Consider the following 6,591-nt stretch of genomic DNA (forward strand, 5'->3'; position numbering starts at 1 on the left):
ATCAGGCGGCATCAGCAAGCAAGGAGCTGGCTTAAAAAGTTCCGTCCTGAGGTCTTTGAGTAAATGGTACAGCCCGGACGAGCACACAGCGAGCGGCATGGTACTGAGATTGTCCACACATGAAACAATGAGCTTGATTACCTCTGTGGGAAGCGAATTCCAGCAACTCTTTCGGTGAATGCTGCTCGGTTATGCCATTATTAGTGCTTGGGTTTCGGACGAGGAGGGAGCGCCTTAGCAGGGATGGAAGATTGGACGAGATTATGTGCGGACAAAGACGGAGAAGCGAATATGTGTTGCGGGAAGTGGACAGGTGATGATGCCTACAACACGCCGCTTGACTTACGAGACACATACCAGCAGTGTAGGGTCATATCGATGCCAGACAAGTTGCTTGAGTGATCACAGTACTGGTACTCCCTACAGTACCTACTACTATGACCTAACTTGCTTGAGTAGAGTAGTAGTAGTAGAGTAGGACTCTACTCTACTACTAGCACCGAAGGAGTAGTATATTCTAATCTAAAATAGTTACAACCTTCAATGCCTGAGCATGGAACGACTACGAGCCGCCGTCGGTGCTAACTCCAATCCCCATCAAACGTTCACTGCGAGACATGGCAGTTGCAAACACCCGCGACGCAGTTACAGTACGTGTGTAACAGTGGCGGTTTGGTCAAATACTATGTCTTAAAAACATGCCAACATCAGATGGAAATCTGAAGGTTACGTGGGATTCGCCAGGATTGAGTTTGTGGTGAACAATCGCCAGGTATCATTACTAAAAAAGGTTAAAACACTCGTGGCTATAACTTGCACCGGCTGACAACTAACAATGATACTAACATAGTTGTAAAATGGTCAAAGACCGTGTCTACATTGTGTTTGGAATTATATGTAAAAAAATTAGCAAGATGCCCGTGCATTGCACGGAACATCAAGATGCAGTTTTTACAAAACACATGTTGTGATTGACCCATGCAGGAGTAATCCCATGTGTAAACACTAATGATATCTCAAGAATTTTATTGGAAAATGGTATCTCGACCATTTCATCGAAAAAATGATATCTCGAGAAGGATGATAGATAAGGTGAGGAGGAGTGGGGCGTGCTGGTGACTGGTGGTCAGACTGGGTGGAGGCATGGGGATGGATGGCGCCAGCAGCGGGCAGCATGCCAGGTTGTTCCAGAGACTGCCTTTTTTAATTGCTCAGCAATGAGGTTGTGGGAGATAAGGATGAACGAGACATGGCCTTATCTATAAATGTGGAGAGAGGTGCGGGTATGTTTTGTAAAATTGTCATAGTTTGCTTTCTATCTGTCAGATATAGATTGGACAGTCTTTATTATAAGATGGAAGGCACACCTTCTGTCACAACCCTAAAATTGCTAGCAGTTAGTTACATCTGTGAGCATCGATGCATCATGTTAAATTCAAATTAATTTGAATTAGGGATGTTGAAACCCTAGCACCAAATGAATTCAACTAGGGTCAAAATTAAATCTTTTCAATGAACCTAAAATGCCCTTCATTAATGTCCATCATTTTTGAATTGGTCTAGAACCTCTGCCAAAAATGGTGCACACTTCTCTAGGACACTCTGGATTTTTGAATTAAATAATAAGTATTTGAATTTGGACCTTTAAATTCTATAAAATATTTTAAATGTCCAAATAGTCTTGAAGGTAAATGAGGGCTGTTGGAAATAATCCAAATAGTTCCCACAAATATTTTCAGGATTTTGAAAATGCTCTGGCATTTTTAATAAAGCCAAAACAACTTCAGAAAATTAGAAAACAGAAACTGGAATGAAGGAAAGAGAGAGAATGAGTTTACTTGGGCATCTTACCTGCAGCAGAGCCGGTCCAGCTCCTGTTCTGGCCCAGCCCACCACGGGCACCCCGGTCTTCTTCCTCCTTTGACAGAAGGACAGAGGCGCGTGGCCACAGCCCGCCGGCAGGGGCCCAGCCATCTCCTGCCTGGCTGCCTGCGTCCCCGACGCTCTCGATGTCTCCAGCTCCGCCACGCAGCTCTCCATCCCCTACCCTGTCTCTCCCGCGCAACCTCCTCCCCCAACTCTGCTCTCTCTCCCGCACAACCGCCGTGAGCACCCAAGAGCGCCATCACCGTTCACTTGAGCCGCCGCGCACCCCAGGCTTCACCAATGGGTCACATCCCATTGCCGGACTCTTCTTTATATTCACGATGAAGCAGGCGACCGGAGAAGGCCACAGTCGAGCACAACATCTCCATATTCATCCTCTGCCCCGATGACCGCCGTTGTTTGATTCGCGTCGTCCAGAGCTTCCCCTTCCATGCCGTTTGCTCCACCGGAATCCCTGTGAGCTCCCGCGTCGAACCCCTCTTCTCCCTCTCCCGTTCCCGCTCGCTAGCCTCGCTCCCAACCATGGCCACAAGCTCATCGCCGGCGTCCATGTCATCGTCGTCGTTGCAGAGGACAAACCTCGCGTCCGAGCCCCTGTACAGGCTCCCGGCGTTGGTACGAACATAAAACACACCCCATCTACCTCCCTTTCATGCTGCAGCACCGCGCCCACGCAATCCCGACCTGCTGTCGCGGCAAACATCATCGTCGGCGCCGATTCCAATGACCCCCACGATCAAATCCACTACTGCTCGATGCGGGCAAGCAAGGGCTATGCCCTAGTGCCCTCAGTGCGCCAAGCTGATGCCTCTAGCGCATGTCCGACGTGCCCCTGCCGTGTCCTGTGGTCGCCGCCGGCTGGTCTCCGACGTGCTGACATGGTGCTGTCATTAGCCACAGATGACCCAGCTAATTAAGCCCCTCTCTCACTGATATATGGGCCCCATGCCCTAATTAACTCGGGATTTATTTCCTGCTTAGTTTAGATTAACCTAGCCGGCCCCACATGTCAGTTTGACCCTGCCACGTCAGTGTTGACCTTGCCCCACTGGTCATCCTCTAATCCTGCCCAGTCACACTGACGTGCTGGACCCACAGGTCAGGTTTGACCTGGAACGGTCTGTTGACTAGGTGACGTCAGTATGACTTAATGCTGATGCAGTAATCACTTTTTTGGATTTTAAATAAATCTAAACGATTTATTTATTTTCAGAAAATATCCTTAGCTTCTAAAAATCATAGAAATAAACCGTAACTCCAAATGAAATAATTTATATATGAACAATGATCAGAAAAAATCCAATCTTTCCATTTGTACCATTTTCATGCATGTTAGCACAACTTATGTCTGCTGTTTAGGACAAATCATATAAATGGCATATGAACTTTCACATATGGAGTTTGAATTTGAATTTAGTGTTCATACCAACTCCATTTAAATCATTGCTAGCTGCATTAGCTCCAATCACAGCATATTGCCATGTCACATTCATGCATCATATTGTTGCATTGCATTGATTGTGTTCCCTCTTGTTTGCGGGTGGTTATTCCCCCTTAGGCTTTGTTCGGTTCCACTCGAACCAAACTTCTAGGGGATTAGACCCACACAGGGATTTGGTGATCCCCACCACGTCACCCAATCCCCTAACCAACAAACCCTGCTAATCCATGTACAACAATACGTGTTCGGTTAGTCCCCGGCAACCTCCCATCAATGGCCTTTGTACACTTCAGCACCAAATCAACTAAACCTCCTATCGTTGTTCTTTGCACCAAATCAAAAGAACATCACACACACAACAAACTTGCTATAAATTTCATACATCCAAGCACCAAATCCGCATAACAGTATTTTTGTTGCGTCAGAACAAAACATTATATGAGAAGCTTGCTGCAAGTTGATATTTTAGAAGAAAAAATATCAAACTATAACATGAATTCTGAATATTTAGAAGTCAAAAAACGACCCTAATCAACAATCACCGATGTACAATATTATTATATTTCCGACCATGATCAAATTATTGCTGTATAGAACAGAAGACTCTAATCTCGCCGATGTCGCTTCCGTAGTGATTGATGCACTGCATTGGCAAAAAAGGGCGGTCAGTCCACATCAAAGGACTGATATCAAAGCATTGATGACCAGCTAGCAAAGAAAGATCATAAAATAATCGTGCATTGATTTCAAAATTTCACGGATCAAATGGGCAGCAACATCGCATCCATATCCACTAAACAAATGATCTTCCAATGGAAAGCTGCAAATAGCAGCACAGAATAATAATATTAGAAATGAACAACCAGGCATATATATCAATGATACAGCGTTATACATCGTGTAAGAATACACTAAATTCGTATGACCAGAAAAAACTATGGTCTACTTTCAGAGAACAGTACCAAAATCACAAGTTTATGAACAAAGATTTCTTTCTTTCTTTCCCCGCAAAAAAAGATTTCTTTCTTTGGTACAAAATAATACTTGCAAAAGGAGGGCAAAGCAAAATTAAATGAAATGCGGAGATAGATCAATTCAGTTCCAATATGCACTGTATAAATAAGAGCTTCCATTACAGTCACAATCAGGGGAAAACAGGACAAAGAAAGGACAAGATAAGTACATAAAAAAGGACAAGATAAGATGATGTACATGAATGGATTCTCATCTCATAAGCATTTATCATGGTGTATTCTAGGGAAATCAAATTTCAGATAAAAAGTTATGAAATCTGGCGGATACCAATGGATGCACACACTACACATATTCTGGGTGTTCAAGACCAGTATGCATGAAAATAGCTACAAGGGGGATTCTTGCATATTCTAGATGATCTTGCAAGGAAATAAGAGAACAAGGGAGGTTCATGTGGGCTACTTGAGCCATCAGCTTCAGGTTACTAGATGAACAAGGGAGGTTCATGTGAGCTAGATGAAGATGCGAGTCCCAGTAGGGTACAAAGAAAACCAAGTATGTACATCAAGATTAATATACCTTAGTCTTCACGATGCTGCCCCAAGCGGGGTCTTGCTGCGGCTGTGAGGCGGTGAAGCTGGCCTACAGAAAATGGAGGCAAAATGTAGATTTAGACATCGAAAGTAGTATGAAACAGTTATCGTTCTAATGTAGAACATACAAGTCAGGTCAAGCAACATAAAGTGGTATGAAACAGTTATCGTTCTAATGGAGGCAATATTTTTTTTTCTCTTATTACAAAAACATTTTATGTCTACACATCTCAATATATTCTATATGTTCTGACAAGTAAAACTTTCTGCATCTAAATTAGTAAAATGCACTGTCGTAGTTGCATGGCTTCAAGATGCCTTGATCTCAGAGCATTTTACCTAAATTTCTCTTCACCCCCACTATCAGAAAAAATTCATGTAGTTGATGTTCACTTCAGTAACATAAAACTCAACTTTTCTCACCTCCCAATGATATCATTGACAAAACTATATAGCTACAATTGCATCTTGTTGATTCTCTACAGGTAGCTGCAAATATAGTACTGAATCTCAGGGACAAATAAATACTAGATTACTAGTAGCATATATGTGCACTGCTAATGACATTGACAAAAAGATTCGACTATGTAGCAGATTTGGTTAGATTCAACTAGGTACACCATTTGCACCAAATCACAGAGAAGGGTACTAGGAAGCTGTAGTAAGCAGAGAGGAGAGGTGGAGCCTCGCCGGCAAGACGGCCCTTGTCACCGGTGGAAAAGGGGACGAGAAACCCTAGAAATCAAAAGGGGGGAGAGGAAGGAAACAAGGGTGGGGGAGAAGATCTTACCGGCATAGAAACGTTGGGGAGGGCCACCGGAGTAGGTTGGTGCGGCCGCCGAGCTCGCGCCGGGGATGGAAGAAGAGGGTCGCAGATCGGCTGCTGACTTGGGGAGAGTGGGGCGAGGTAGAAGGATGGCGCAGCAGCCGGTCTTCAGTGGAGGAGAGAGATCGCCCTCTTCAGCCCCTCGCCGTCGCCTAGTTCTTCCCTGTCAGCGTCGGCGCCGCCGCCGCTCTCGCCCACTCCTCCTTTTTCTTTCGAGCCGAGAAGACTGAGACGACTGGTTTTGTTCCACGGGTGGGGAGACGTGGGTGAAAACCCAGTGGAATCCCTGTGGTTTGGGGTGGATTTGGATGGGATATCAACCCGGCCGGGTTTAACCGAAGACGCATATAAGGTAGGTCGGGATCCTACCCCGACCGGGGTCAAAAGCACGTGGATTAGGCCAAAACCCCGCCGATCCTGGCGGGGGCGGGGATTAAACGAACAAAGCCTTAGTAGAAGTATGTTCCGACGATGAGTTCGATGACACCGATGAAGAGCTATATCATCTTCAGAAGTGCCAGGCAAGCACAACCCCCCTTGTTCATTCCGATACAATCCCACTCTCTCGCTTCTTCTCTCGTTTACTGCATTAGGTCAATAACGCTTCAACTATTACCTTCTGCGGTAGTTGAACCCCTTTCCTCTGTTGGACATGTCATTGCCATAGTAAATAGATGAAACCCACTAGCATGAGTAGGAGTTGTTTGAGCCCTGACGTGCCTACTCATTCATGCTTGTTATCATGCCTGCTACTGCTTAGAGTTGAGTCAGGTCTGATTCATCGGGGATGAATTGGAATGTGGTGAACATGTCCTACTATTGAGAGCTAAGTGTGTGAACATGATTTGGTAAAGGTAGCAGTGAGAGGC

The 6,591-nt window shown here is 45.1% G+C and overlaps 1 long non-coding RNA gene across 1 annotated transcript; it reads right to left on the reverse strand.

Annotated features, from left to right (window-relative positions):
• Window positions 1-3,673: 3,673 nt before the first annotated feature.
• On the reverse strand, window positions 3,674-5,847 carry LOC119332113. Its single transcript, XR_005160813.1, has 3 exons — window positions 5,687-5,847; window positions 4,883-4,945; window positions 3,674-3,971 (listed from the first exon to the last, which is right to left on the reverse strand). It is a non-coding gene; the product is annotated as an uncharacterized LOC119332113 (long non-coding RNA).
• Window positions 5,848-6,591: the final 744 nt, after the last annotated feature.

This window comes from Triticum dicoccoides, chromosome 7A (assembly GCF_002162155.2).
Source record: "Triticum dicoccoides isolate Atlit2015 ecotype Zavitan chromosome 7A, WEW_v2.0, whole genome shotgun sequence".
NCBI classification, from domain to species: Eukaryota; Viridiplantae; Streptophyta; class Magnoliopsida; order Poales; family Poaceae; genus Triticum; species Triticum dicoccoides.